The sequence below is a fragment of the Haliotis cracherodii genome, unplaced genomic scaffold (assembly GCF_022045235.1).
Source record: "Haliotis cracherodii isolate W230 unplaced genomic scaffold, xgHalCrac1.p SCAF_5, whole genome shotgun sequence".
Classification (NCBI taxonomy): Eukaryota; Metazoa; Mollusca; class Gastropoda; order Lepetellida; family Haliotidae; genus Haliotis; species Haliotis cracherodii.
Window position 1 is genome coordinate 30,144,297 of NW_027266308.1, and position 15,921 is coordinate 30,160,217.

Genomic DNA, 15,921 nt, shown 5'->3' on the forward strand with positions numbered 1-15,921 from the left:
TATGCAGGTGACATATAGCACGGGAGTCTTTGAGATAACGAGTCCTTGGCCAACGGAGCAAGATACTTCTTAATCTGTCTTTGAACCACATACACAGGAACAGGCCTGTCTCTCGCTCGTGGGACATCACCCTGAATACGGGACTACATGTATAGGACTTAAGTAATTACTTAACTAACGATCCAGCTCATGCATGCATGCGTTCCAAACGTGCTAGCCTTGTCTTAATTGGTACCCGGAATAAAATGACCAGTTCTATCGGATTGTTCGTCAGCGTTTGAAAGAATCGCGCTTCCCTCCGTGAGCGGGACGGTTTACACTACCGGAGCAGCCCTGAGAGGCGTGCGAGATTTCCACGTTGAGCGACGTTAATACTCCAAGGGAGTTTGGAAATCGGCGCCGGAGTGACAGCAAGGAGGCGGGGATACGTGGACGGAAATGGGCCAACATGGCCCCCTCACACACAAACGCGTTGCCGGCTAGAACACAACACGGATATCGATATAGCTTTACAAAGCGTACATCACAAGATGCACCCATACCGACCATGGGCAGTACATTCACTCTACAACTGTTACAGCTGATAATTACACTTCTTGCTCTCAGCGAGTGTCTCCCCATCCCTACGGAAGGGACCACCCCGGGTATCACATCTCAGTACCCCGTCACCAATGCATTGCCCGTACCATTCACTGCAGATGCCACGAGGGCAGTCATTCAAAGCATGGAGAAACTTTGGATCCAAAGATTCGAGAATTCGGACTATTTTAAACAATTGCCGAAAGGTCTCCAAGAGGATGTAAAAGAATTTTTGAACTCAAGGACCCGAAATATTCTTGAAGGGGACCAAAGTTTGAATTCTCAGGAAAATAATTTAAGGAATAATATTCCTTCCCCTCGGGGAGGGGATTCCATATCTGTAAGTGACTCTCTTAAGTCAAAAGAAATCACATTAGAGGCGAAAAACCCAGGTCCCGAGAGCCCGAGTTTGGACAAGTCTAAAAGTAGTAACATGACAGTGGTTGTTGAGCCGACCAGGGCTGGACATCGGTCAAAGAGGAGCTATGGACGATCGTATCTGGACAATAGGATATCCCCGTACCTCTCTGGTGGCCCAATTGACATTACATACACCCATGTTGTGCCGTGCGTGTATGCCGATCGGTACTACTGTCTTAACGGAGGAACATGTGTGTTTGTGGGAGCGCTGGACTTAAAAACCTGCAGGTGAGACCGTTGATGTTGTATGCACATAAACTTTGCACACAAGTTCTAAGAACACATTATTTAGTACCATGTCTAACCTTAACGCATTTTACCAACCATTGGAGCAACCTTATGTTTGAAAACGAGTAGCGTTAAAATGCACTAAACATTAGAAGTTGGGTTTCGTAAGAAACCCGCAACACATACGTGCTGACGTGAAATGCGATCCTTAGTTTTGCTTGAATACCAAACATATGTGCTTGGGAATAGGGTCAAGCCTACTGTTCATACCCGATCAATTAGTCCCGGGGTTGAATGTCCCACAAACCTTGCCAGTCTGTTTCATCAGTATACGGAGAAGCGTTACATGATACGTTTAGTGTTAATTGACTCTACTCCTCGCAAGACGGTGTTCAGGAACGCTAGTTCCACGTCTCATTCGTCTATTCATTCAAAGATATACACGCAGGTGTTCCTTTGGGGTGCATATTTTTCTGCAGAATCCCTGTAATCATATCTCTGCGTGTAGCAACTGACGCACATGTCTCTCGAGTTATTGTTAACCCCAATGATGCCATTTGAATATATATATACCGAGAAACTATTCTCCCAACGACTTTGTGTATTGATTTTAGGTACATTTCACCGCGTGTATGAAATATATATATATCCGGGTGCATCATTCAAAAACGATTGGAGGAAGCTGGTGAATCTCCATTTACCAAATTTTCTGTATGGATCTTTTTGTGTCCATATACTTGCTCAATAATTAACAATACTATGTCATCAAAAAGGATGATTTTCATAATTTCTTTTCAGGGTTATACGTTGGTGAAATTGATATGTAAGGACTCGGTCGTGATTTCAGCTAAAGATACGGGCATTTCAAAAATGTTTCCAAGCTATTACCCTTGAGGCTGGTTACAGTGTAATTCGTCCCAGAACTCGTAAAATATATCCTTCGGTGATTGATAGCCTTTTAGGGTAGATTGTGGAATATCTGTACTTCTCGGCTGACAAAAAAAGAGGATTCCGATGACATGAGGAAAAATAAGAAGCGCACGTATATTACAGAAGGCTCATTGATCGATTTGACGGGAACAACCTACTTGTCGAATTATCGCTGTCGTTGAGTTGACGATGACATAGTGGACCTGGCCTTGCCGAGTTAATTTTAATATACGCTACTCTTATTCAACGTCATCAGTTTCATTATATTACATTATATCTTGTTTCATCATACCTATATTACAGTACATATAGTTAACAGTCATGCTGTTTGTAGAACTCGTATGATTTATTTACTCTTAAATGTGACGTTTTCAAGTCAATTTCAATTTAGTCTTAACCATGCCTCGTCATATGATGAAGATTTTACATGTATATACAAAAGGCTACACATAAAGAAAAAAATGTGGATCGTGCCTGAATTATGATAAGAGTCGTACATGTATCATCTATTGACACCGCGTCATTAGCATCGAATTCCTATTTGTGGTTTATGTTCATAAAATATTTCGGATGTCTCCTCTACCTTACGTAACGTCTCGCGAGAGCGTCATGACGTGCGCTCTACCGACGCGTCAACTCTCCTCGCTGCAAGTGACGGGCCGGGTTCACTTCGGAGGCCGAGGTATTGCTCGGTTTAATTGGTAACCTAGGATCATTATAACTGCTCTTGCTAATAAAGGTGGTGCTTCACGGGACAGAGGTGGAGCAGTGATGACATTATCATGTGGGAATAATATGTGGAGGTGGCTAACTCATGGCAAATGAGCAAACAATAAACTCATAAGTATGTACCAAAGAATTGTTTTGGTCTCGGGGTCATTGTGAGATGGTTGTCTTCAATGGGCAGGGATGGTGAAATTATGTGTGTTCGTGCGTGTGCGTGTGTGTGTGTGTGTGTGTACGTGCATGCGTGTTTCGTGCGTGTGTGTGGTTCTCGAGAATCGGGTGGATAATGGTAAGTTTGATCAGAAAAGAATTCGATTAGATATCGGTTTGACTCGGTTGAAAAATTGGGTACACGCGGAAGGAAAGAAGAGATTCAGAGTGTAGCCGTGATAAAATCGGATTAAGATCCCATGCGAGCGGGTGATGGCAATATATTAGGTATCGTGTGAATAAGCGTCGCCCCGACGGGAAGAGGATTGGCTCGATATTAAAGCGGATACCTGCGGACGTGATGGCCTATGTGTCCTTAAAGATCAAGTTAATGTTTGTTTGTTTGTTTGTTTGTTTGTTGTTTAACGCCACACTAAGCAATATTCCAGCTATGCGACGGCGGTCTGTAAATATTGGATCCTGGACCAGAAAATCCAGTGTTTGACAGCATGAGCATCCATCTACACAATATTGGCATATGATGACATACATCAACCAAGTCGGCGAATATGACTACCCGATCACCTTGGTTGCCTCTTACAAGCATGGGTTACTTAAGACCAATTCTAACCCGAATCTTCACGGGGAATAAATTTAATACAGACAAGCGATGCAGGAAAGTAAGTCAGTTTATCGGGTGGATCGGGTGGGGGCTAGCCAACCCTTGGCAGGCTCATTACCCGTTTGGCGCACACGATTTATGGAAGGTATGGAAGGTTTGAGGGCGAGGATAGTGGGTTGGGACAGGAGGTAAGGTGAAATGGGGTCTAACGTCGCGTCCAAGATTATTGCACTTATATAGCGACGTGCATGTACGTGTATGTGTTTGTGTGGCTGCTTGTACTAGTCCGGACTTATGCCGGTTTAAAGTGCTAGCTCACTGAGATACCATGTCGCAGTTTAACATGAATACCCCACTCAGACACAGTATACTGACTCCGAGCCGAAAAGTCTGTTTCAGCCCCTTAATTCCGAGCGCCGGACAGGATAACAACAAGTACCATCTTTTAACGTCTTTTGCTATGACGCGGCCGGGGGTCGAACCCCGGATCTTCCGCTCTCCGGGCGGACGCTCTACCGTTAGACCACGGAGGCGGTCTTTGGATAGGAGCACACCTTTCGAAACGGATCATAGTGATCTCTAACACATGCTACAAAACATTTTGTACAATTATGTAATTGCTGCGATTGTCATAGCGCTAAAAACGATTTGTAAGACGCATCATGTGACATCACAGGGCATTAATACTTGAAAACTTTGTTTTCATCCCAGCTGGAAAAAGTCGCCTAATATGCGGTATTCTATCTTTCTAGTTGGTGCCAGAAACGCTGACATGTTTACGAGTAAAAACGTATTCGGTACCGAATAGATTAACACGACCAGAAATACACTTTAAAAAATGTAACTGCGGTCCTACACCGGAAGCGGAAACGGAAAAGGTAGGTTTTCACAAGGCTATTTACGTTTTAGTGAGAGTGTGGGTGACAGGTCACTAGAATCATGCAGTGTCCTCATAAGACCATATTACGTACGGTATTATTCACAATATATATTGAATACCATGATTGTGTACTTGATATACATTGGTCGCACATACGTAAGACAGCGACCTTCCATCTACTGCTTACTGTGTCAATGGTGAGGATACATTATGTATGTCACTATAGTTCAGGAATCTTGGCGTGCGTCATTCAGTATCGAAACATTCCGTTCACGACATGATAATTTTTTATTTACCAATCTACAGTTGTATCTGACGTAGCTGCACTGGATCTGGGAAGATGGTATTAGTTCACTTTCATGTTTAAGTATGAAAAAATGCCATAAACTGATACAACTTCGAAAATGTCAATAAAGAGATTTTCTGACACTATGACACGAACCGAAACCTTTAGCCCCTAAATGCTGTCCCGTTGGTTAAACAGAGCAGACATTTGGTTAAAATATCCCATTGGATCACATAATTCATGGTAAACAAATATATATATCAAAATGTTGTTTGAAATTGTCTTTAACAATACATAAGCCTTAATACTTAATATGACTCGTAAAATATGATTGGTAGCTTGTCTGAAACTGTACTTAATTCATATGGACTCTTGGGTTAGTTTAAAATTTAAATTTAGAATTTAAAATTAAAACATTGTTTATGTGCATTACTGCCCAAATTTCTATTTCTAGTCTATCCAATACTGCCTGCTGTGTTTGGCCTAATCGTGAGCCAGTATATCCACGTGACATCACTACTCGAAATGTTATGGACGATTTTCCTGAAGGTTAAGAACGTTTTAAAAGGCACTTAATTGTAACTTAACCTGGCTTCAGGAAGAGGTATCTCGATAAAGAGCTTATGGAAGTGAATTATTCATAACGTATGAAATTTTATCAAGTTTATTTTAACATGAAATAATTGTTGACATTATTAGCATGTCATTTCCTATCTGTACTCTTAGAGTTTGAGTTCTGCATTAACAGGACCATTGGTACTAGACCCAATACGCTTAGCATACGTGTTCAGGGTTGTACCCCAGCGTACGAGTGGGTTTAACACTAGTTTGAACAACAGTACGTCGGTTATATCACGGTGTGGGAGGAAAATCGGACATGATGTAGGCCTTTTACACTTTGGTGAAACCCACGAGCACTGGTATGGTGCTGGCAAATCTAGAAACATAACAGGGCGAACTGGGATTCGAACCCACAATCATAGGTTTCTGGTGTGCCTAGGGAGATAGCTCTGAACAGCGGATTGCGGTACCTTAAACGACTGGGCCACCCGTACCCCTCCATCACTTATGACTGTATATGAAACATAAAAATATTTCCAGTAAGTCTTCAAACAAGACTGTCTGTCTGAAAGTATTCTGACTGAAATCAGAAGTGTATTGACTGACGTTACATACGAAAATATGTTGTATCTCCATCACTATCATATTGTTTTTTGTTGGTGTGTTGTTTAACGCCACACGATGCAATGTTCCAGCTATGTGATAGCAGCCTGAATAATCGAGTCTGGACCAGACAATCTAGTGATTGACATCATGAGCATCGTTACACGTAATTGGGAAACGATGACGTGCATGAACCAAATCAACGAGCTCTCTTAGGAGAGGCATGTGTTCAGATCTTCACGGCGGCCGTCACTGTCAATTCTTGTGGATTTGTTAGACAAGTTCTCTGGGTCTTGTCATCACTCAGAGATTTGGGCGTGGGGAGGAAATCAAACAGTACCTCACAAATACAGTGATTCAAGATACAAGAAACATTGTCTCGGGCCCTACTACTATAAGATTGCACGATCACAGAAATTCCAGGATTGGTCTTTGAAAATTTAAAGGTTTCTTTTTTAGATTTTAAAAGTATAATTGTCGTTTATACAGCCTACATTTCGTACTTTCCACCATAATGTTGGTTATTTATGTTGCTTACAGATATATATTTTGTATTATAGTTTGTTACATTCTGATTCGTACATACTGTTGACACAATGATGCAAGTTGTTTCACAAGCATCGTGACACTTAAAACTGCGGCCTTGAGACTACGTCTATCAAACCGTTGTCTCCAGATAGCGCGTGGTTATGTATTTCTAGGCAATCTTCTTCTCCCAAGTGTATCGTGGAATGCGAACAAGGAGGCAATGAATTACCGCCACAAGGCTATTTGACAATTTCGAGGTTGTAAATTATTTGCACCGATAACACAGCGACGTTTTCAAGACGACAGCTCACAGATTGTGGAGCTCGTGCAGAAACCGATCGGGAAATTAGAATCAGATGGTTATCATAGAAGTTCATATTTTCCAACATTTACGATATTTCGCTGTGCATGAGAACATGTTGCCATCGGTTTTGCTTTCACAGCTTTGGAGGTTGTGCATGTGGACTTGTTGCAATGTCGCCGTCAATTTTGCACTTAGCGCTTGTTCGTGTGAAAGTGTTGCCATGAGATTTGTATTCACAACTTCAGCGGTTCCAGCCTCAGCGGTTGTGCAAACGGGCCTTCCATCGGTTCTGCATTCCCAGCTTCAGGCATAACGACTGGCCACTCTTCCGTGGACATCGCTTCTGTATTCACAGCTTTCATGGCTGTGCATTTGAACTGTGTGGCTCCAATCCTACGGTCACACATTTTGTGACCACATACGTCATGAGCACCTGCTGTTCGCTGATAATTGATGCGACGCGTTGTTTAATATACGTAAAAGCACTGATTCTTCGGGATGTCCCTCGACACCTGCCTTTCGTGTTTTACAACACTTCACTAATAGATCAAAATTGTTTATGCAAACTGGAATTACTGCCGGAAAGCAGTCCCATTATTGCACATGTACATCGTATTGTTGTGCTAATTAATATATTTTACTGCAACAAATTGTTCCCCAGGGAAAGACCATTTCATCTTCAGAGAACGTGTTCTTCTGGATACGACAGCGTAGACTTCTGAAATATTAATAGGGCAAGATACAGAGACAAAGGCTGCATTGTAATTGATGGATAAATTGACATGTGGCGAGGGTAGTCGTGTGTGACGCATCTTCCCGAGGCAAGAGAGTTAGCTGACTATACAAGTCCAGTTTCCACCCTTGCCGAACTAGGCTGGTATTATGGAGTTACATTTTGGCTGGACTAACGAGTCTATGCATAGTCCAATCAAAATCGCGCACCGAAATCGAAATCCGGTTCGTAAACTGTCGTGCATGTGCACCGCCAACTCGTCAGCAGATATTTTCCAAATCTTTTAATGTTTTTATTCAAGGTGCTCATGTGATTTGATGAATCTCGCGATGTAAGACCCGTTTTATCACAATATAGATCTTGATTATCGATCAGATCGTCCTGACTCGGCGCCACCATTTTGTGTGAAGCAAACAAAAGTGATACGAGAGGTGGAATCTGATTGGTCCACAGGAGAGGCTTAGAAGGGACATAACTTGTAATAGCCACTGGTGGCGCTACGATCGAGCCCAGGAATTCCAGCCTAGTTCGGCAAGGGTGTTAACTCTCTTGCCTCAGGAAGATGTGTGTGACAGGGTTGAGGAGTCAAATGTGTTGTTGTTGTTGATGTTGATGAGTCGCCTGTCTCTTGTGTTTGTAATTACTGATTTTTGAACATGCAGTTCACACACTTTCCAAAATTCGAAATTAGAAGTTATACAATTATGTTTTCACCCCTTCATATGCAAAATAACCTTTCATGTATTTGTCACGATGCTTTATTTGATCACGAAATAATTACAAACATCCACAGATATCACAGCTTTCAACGTGTATAGCATGCTAACTTCGCTTCCATTCCAAAGTCCCAATCTGCTGGCCATATCGCGCTTCTGACAGCATATGGTTAGAAACACACTAAGAACAATATTATCGTTACTCTATGTCAATGAACAAAAAGCCCCCCACATCTGATCCGGAATGTGGAGTTTTGTTATGACCATCCGTGACATGGTGTACTCCTGACCTCTTCTCTAGACGTTTACAAAGTAGTTGAATTTTGCCATAAAAATGTACAAATGTGATTTGGTTATTCCTCGCTGCATTGATGTAAAAATTTCTACAGCAATGTCCCGTGTTACATATTTCAAGGATTCTTTTGATGTGTATGTAAGAGGTGAAATTAAGTTTTAACTTCACGCACTCCATAAAGAATAACAGAAAGTGTTTGTTTCTAACATGAAGTATTTGTGTTATATTGTCCCATAAGCAATTGATATTTTTTTGTTTATGTGTTTGTTTGTTTGTTTGTTTAAAAAAAAATCGTTGTGGGAAGATGTTGGTAACTTAGAGGAACTTAATTATAATACTAATAATACTACTACTAATAATAATAATGTTTTGCATGACATTATTCAAAATAAGAACGCATCTTTTTCTTACTTGCATATGAAATATTATCATTGTCTCTATGTTGCCTATTAATTAACATGCAAATCTATGCAGAATACCATTAGCAAAACAACACGTCCACACTCGATTCCAATCATATGCTACATTGTCACAAAGAGACATATTTCCCGTAAAATAACTGCCAATCTTCATATGTTGTCCATGTTGCAAAATACTCGCAGGATTACAGGTACATTAGAGCGATTATGTACGGTTTAGTTTAAGAAGATGACAGCTGTTTGATTTTACAACATCTAATTTAAATATATATTTATATATGCTCATATTGGAATGTTCCCGACATGGGTACAATGTGTGAAGCCCATTTCTGGTGTCCCCCGCCGTGATATTGCTGGAATATTGCTAAAAGCGGCGTAAAACCATACTCAGTCAGTCAGTCAGTCAGTCATATTGGAATGTTAGATATGTTCTAAAAATAAGTCAATTGTAATAATGTGCCAAGCGTAAAAGGCAATAATCCTCTGGCTCGTCCTATATCATAGTTGTACAATTGAAACAAGTCAGCAATTATTATTTTATCGATCAGACCTTTTGACGTCAGTCTACCTCGGTGGCAGCGATATGCAAGAAATATAGGTGTATGAAATCACTGTGCTCGTCTATTTCTTGGCACGACTTCCAGAAAATGCCAGTGTAACCTTTCTTGACCATCCTGAATGACGTCATCTCGATGGCAGCCGAACACCGCGAAACTCAGATATTGTCACATTCCGGTGGGTCCAAATACCAAGAGGCTATCGTTTCTAGTATTTAATTGCCTATTGTCACTGTTGAAATGTCCTCTTGGGACTATAGGCCAATGGGAATTGACTTAAGTGATAATTAACAGCTGATTAAAGAAAGCACATTGACACCTGTGATAGTTTGGAGTCGATTTCAGAGACTTCCACAAACAACACCCAGTGAGATGGTGTTCTATTGTGAACAATGACGTGTTAGTTGCTAAAATGGAACCTTTGTGAACAATAGATACAAGAATAATGATGAAGGTGATTGTACATAAAAGAGAAATGGTATTAAAGTAACATCATATTCAAAATCGATTCAAGTTAAAGTCGTTTAAGACCTTTTGGCAAGGAATCTATGAATGAACCATTTTTACATATCTTTTTAGTATCATAAAACACACTGAATTGCTCAGTTATAATAATCATATTTTGGCAGACGTTATAACAGTTGTTATAAATGAATAGATATACGGTATCTTGATATCATAAAATCGAATATCTTCCGATGCCATGCGTTTCTTTTAGATTTGATAAGGCCACCTCGTGGTATATACATTGATCAGTTCCAGATATAATCTATATACATTTATTTTCATTGTTTCTTCAAACTATTCGACGAAGCAACCATTTGAACGGAACAGCAATAATTTAATTTCATGTTGGCATGTTTTCATAAAAACAGTTCCAGGAATTCTTTCATATGACACCCTTGATATTATTCTTCAGGTGTTGCCATGGCTACGAGGACTTAATAAATGATACCTCTTTTAGATCAATTATTTAAATTGTCTGCCATACTCTTAACAATAAATGCATTAAGTTTCGCGGGCCGTTAAGTTTCCGTCAAGGCCTAATGTTAATGTTAATCTGAACTTATGAAAAGCTTTCGTCTTAAAGAAGACGAGCTGAAGGTATGATGCATTAAAGGCAATGGAGACAGTGATGTTTGTGTTTCTGGTTAAACATGAACTTTGCGGGGGTGGAGTATTCATGCTTACTGCTTGTCGTAGTTGTTGATCCATTGCGCAGGAAAGCAGTTTGGTCGAATTTCTAGGCACCGACGGCTATAAATATATACATGAGCCCAATTTAGTAATAAGTGTCAGAGAGATGCAATAGAATCGCAGCAAGATGCAATGGAAAGTTGAGTCATAATATTCAAAATAAAAGGGAGGTTTGTAATAGATGTGATCGTTTATTAACCCTGATACACGAAGTGTCACTGTAAAATGTTGTCATATGCCATTTTGTTTGGAGGTTCGCAGACAGATGCAAAATAGGGTCACATTATCGTGTTCGTCAGCTCATCGAGATAGCATGTTGTAAAAGAAATATGTTTTGATATGTATAATTAATGTGGCAACGGAAGGGCAAATGTTCGCTGACAATTCTTGTAATGTGATGCTTTAGTATTAGAGTCAAGATGTTGGAAAGAAATGGATGTAGCTTTCCTGAATGTGTGTGTGTGGGGGGGGGGGGGGGGGGGGGGATTTGGAATGCGTTGATCTGTTATCCGGTTAATGAGTTGGGTTTAACGCCACCTTGAACAATATACCGTTTCTATCGTCGTGTCAGCTGGGTTTGGGAGGAAAGCCCGAAGTGATGCAGGTCGTCTACCGTGTTGATGAAACCCACGAGCACAGACATGGTACTGGCGAGCCCAAGGATCATTATCGGGACGCATCAGATAAACGTATCAGCACGACTGATTCAACTGTGCAGAGCGAATCGCGACGTCTTCAACAGCAGACATGACAACTTTGAAGTTTAAGAGAGAACATTAGACACGATGCCAAGGTCGGGTTATTCCTGTTGTAATGTATTGTATGCCTGAGAAATCTCATTAACAATCTTCAAACAGCGTCACGCTAACGTATTCAAGAAACAATGTCTTTGGAGCAACATGGCACCAACATATATTTTCTTTCATTCTGATTCTGATGTGACAGGAGATTGGAGGAGCATCGATGGGAATCTTTATGGTGAATAAATCGGCCTTAATCCAAACAACACTCCTTATCTTTCACTTTAATTATGGCAACCAATATCCGTTGCATAGCGTCGCGTGTATGAATAGGTACAATTTTATACTTGCCTTGAGTAGAAATTAGTTTAAAATGTATTTATAGATAAAAGCGAAAAAATAGTTCCATAATCATAAGAAGTGTATGATTCAGACTAGATCATAAGCATGTGTTTGTGAATCACTGTCAAACAGTGATGATACCAGGTGTTCGCGAAAATGCTGGAATGAATGTTAGTTCTGGTTAATATTGGTTCATGTTCTGGCTTGAACAACTTGTATTTGAAGCAAATGCAAGTTATATGGTAGTTGGAATCTGATTAGTCAATACATGAGACATAGAAGGGACATAACTCTACATAGATGGGATATAAAAGGGATAATAATCATTAGTGGCACGACGATCGAGTCCAGAAATTCCAGCCTAGTTCGGCGAGGCAACTCCCTTGCCTTGGGAAGATGTTTATTTTCAGAGGCATTAGATGACAAAAACTATCTTCGTCACACACCCGCTCAATAGGTCATGACAACACTCTTCATTCGTTGCATTCTGAGAATGTGATGTAAATGTTTCAACGAATGTGGCCAAATATTGCAAACATTGAAAGTTTTGGTTGTTGGAGTGAAGGCTGATTTCAACATCGAAACTCAACAACGTTTTTCCAGGTTGACCCAGTTTTGTTCTTGATGTTAATTATCTACAAATGGGGTCCGTTTATTGTGTTTACGTCACAAACATGCGGTACGAAGTGATGACTCGTTGAGCTAATCGCTTGTGATAACCATATGTACACCAAGACTGTATGACAACATATGTCCTCGACAGCTGTGGGTGGTGTCGTGGTGACGTTGTGTGTGTCACGACACGGAGTGCTGAACGCTGGGCCACCCCGGCTGAACGTCACCGAAGAATGCGGGAATTTGCTTCATATTGAGATTTCACATGCATTGCCATGCCGCCATCCATCCAAATCCATGCACAACATAATAGCCGTGATAACAACACCACACCACAACACAACACAAAACCAGCCAGCCACCAAACTCGTACATCTCACCCATCCGCAACTACATAAAACCACATCACACATCACATCCATGTATAAATGCACCACAACACCACATCATACATCCCATCAATGCATAAATGCACTAGGTAGCGATGAAGTCGATCACAGGTATAGATGAAGTCGATTATAGATAGCGATGAAGGTGATTATAGGTATCTACCCTGTATCTTCACGGGCCTCCCAACACATGAACAGATGGGAAGAAAAATGTGTTTCCTAACACATGGACCCAAAAATGAAGACTGTGTTTACTAACACGTGGACAAATGGAATGAAAGATGTGTTCCAAATACAAGGACAAACCGAATGAAGTATGTGTTTCCTAACCTATGGACAAACGGGATGAAGCATGTGTTTCCTAACACATGGACAAACGGAATGAAGCATGTGTTTGCTAACACATGGACAAACGGGATGAAGTATGTGTTTCCTAACACATGGACAAACGGGATGAAGTATGTGTTTCCTAACACATGGACAAACGGGATGAAGTATGTGTTTCCTAACACATGGACAAACGGAATGAAGCATGTGTTTGCTAACACATGGACAAACGGGATGAAGCATGTGTTTCCTAACACATGGACAGACGGAATGAAGCATGTGTTTCCTAACACATGGACAAACGGGATGAAGCATGTGTTTCCTAACATATGGACAAACGGGATGAAGTATGTGTTTCCTAACACATGGACAAATAGAATAAAGTATGTGTTTCCTAACACATGGACAAACGGGATGAAGCATGTGTTTGCTAACACATGGACAAACGGAATGAAGCATGTGTTTCCTAACACATGGACAAACGGAATGAAGCATGTGTTTCCTAACACATGGACAAACGGGATGAAGCATGTGTTTCCTAACCTATGGACAAACGGGATGAAGCATGTGTTTCCTAACACATGGACAAACGGAATGAAGCATGTGTTTGCTAACACATGGACAAACGGGATGAAGTATGTGTTTCCTAACACATGGACAAATAGAATAAAGTATGTGTTTCCTAACACATGGACAAATGAGTTGCTATATTAAGAACAAGACCCAGTCCCAGTCTCATATTAGAACGACAAGGATGCAGCATGCTTTCATGGTGATATGTCGTTAATACATCAGATAGACGGTGTGTTTCTGTGTCCAATAATCGGCAGGATTACTTACAGGATGGTGGGTTTTAGGAGGTCTATTAATATCAAGTTTCACATTAATCGCGGATCATTTCGCTCGTTGGTAAGAGCCTCAATATAGCGTGTATCATGTATTACTACGCGGGGTTACTTAGGACGCAATATGTTTCCGAGACACAAAGTAATACCGGTGCGAAACATGCTCCTTGGTGCATTGTGATGCACTCATAGTGCACTCAGCAAGTGCTGATATGTTATTGTTCATCATGACTGATTTGCAGCTCCTGTGCATTCCCTCATTCCAGGTAACAGTGCAAATCTGCAAATGCCTCGATCATACTGGTCCTTTTGAAAGTAATCCTACCTCTACGACTATGTTAAAATAGCTCAATATTAGAGAAGCACTTAGATCGTTCTGTTATAACCTTTGCAAATTAAAGGGCTTGTTTTTTCATTGAACACGCTATGATCTATTCCCTTAGTTTTAAATGTTTAAGTATTCTAATCAAATCTATAAACTATGCAATGGAAGCCTTTTGTTCATGTTGCTTGATTCAAATTCGCGATTTATAAAAAAATAAATTATTTATTCTATTACTTCTTATTTCCACACAACAATCAATACATTGACTTAAAACACTCCCCATTAACTTATTGTGCACCCGTGCAGATCCGGGCTCAATATGTTTTCAGCAACCCATGTGCTTATCTTAAGAGGCGACTAACAGGGATTGGTCTGTTGGTTGATGCATGTCATCGTATCGCAAATGGGTAGATCAGTGCTCATGATATCAATCACTTGATTAGCTGGTTCAGACTCGATTATTTACATGAGCAGTCTGATTCATTGGATCTGGAAGTCGTACTAACAATGTTAAGAGTGTCGGAGCGTTAAATACGTTTCATGGAAAATCATACGGATATTGAGTTTATAAAAGCATTCTAAAACCGGACTCTAAAATATGATACAATTCTAACGCGGTAAATAAATTAAGGATATATTCGTGTATGCATAATGGAGGCCACAACCGGCATGGCAAACACAGATTAAGTGTCTTTCATCTTCTGTTTGGGGAGTAGCGACGCTCTTTCGTAATTAGCTGTAAAATATTTTCACTCGTGTGATCAAAGCCAATTTTCTTAATATCCTACTACAAACATGGCTTACGTGAGATCATATCAAATAGGTCATTGTCCTGTTTCAAAATCTATGATAAACATATTGAGTCTCGCTGGTCTGTTTCCTTAGATTCAGTATGTATTAACTTTGTGTGTCTCAGATTTCATTTACTACCTGGGTGGTCGATATCTCGGGCTGTGTTTATGTCATACATATTCCCTTAAGTCTCGCAATAGTGTCGTAATTTGCCGTAAACTATTTTCTAATCCATGCTGGTATCGGTACGGTTTACTGTACTCCAAAGGCCATGAATAATAGTATCTTCTTTCTAAAGGTAGATCGTTCTGGAACAATGGTAGCAGTGGCAGCAGCCATGGCTCCATAGTAATAGTAGCAGCAGTAGTGGTATTAGTACTTGTAGTAACTGTAGTAGACGTAGCGGTAGCAGCAGCAACAGTAGTAGTAGCAGCAGCAGTAGTAGTAGTTCTTGTAGAAACTGTAGCAGCAGTAGTGTTACTTGGAGTAACTGCAGAAGTAGTAGTGCTTGTAGGAACAGCAGCAGTAGTAGTACTTGTAGTAACTGCAGTAGCAGTAGAAGTTGTAATAACAACAACAGTAGTAGTAGTAGTAGTACTTGTAGTAACTGTAGCAGTAGTAGTAGAGTTAGTTAATTACAATTAAACGTCGCATCGGCATTATTCTAGCCATACAGCGAGTAGTAGTAGAAGTTGTAGTAGCAGCGGTAGTAGTAGTGATAGTAGCAGCAGTAGCAGTACCTGTAGTAACTGCAGCAGTAGTAGCAGTAGTACTTGTAGTAACTGTAGCAGTAGTAGTAATTATAGTAACTG

The 15,921-nt window shown here is 40.5% G+C and overlaps 1 long non-coding RNA gene across 1 annotated transcript in view; it reads left to right on the forward strand.

Moving 5' to 3' along the window:
- Nucleotides 1-15,921, forward strand: part of LOC139442776 (uncharacterized) — a 39,530-nt gene continuing 23,609 nt past the window's right edge. The window contains exon 1 of the long non-coding RNA XR_011651701.1: nt 1-1,227. This is a non-coding gene — a long non-coding RNA (uncharacterized lncRNA). The remainder of the gene's footprint in view (nt 1,228-15,921) is intronic.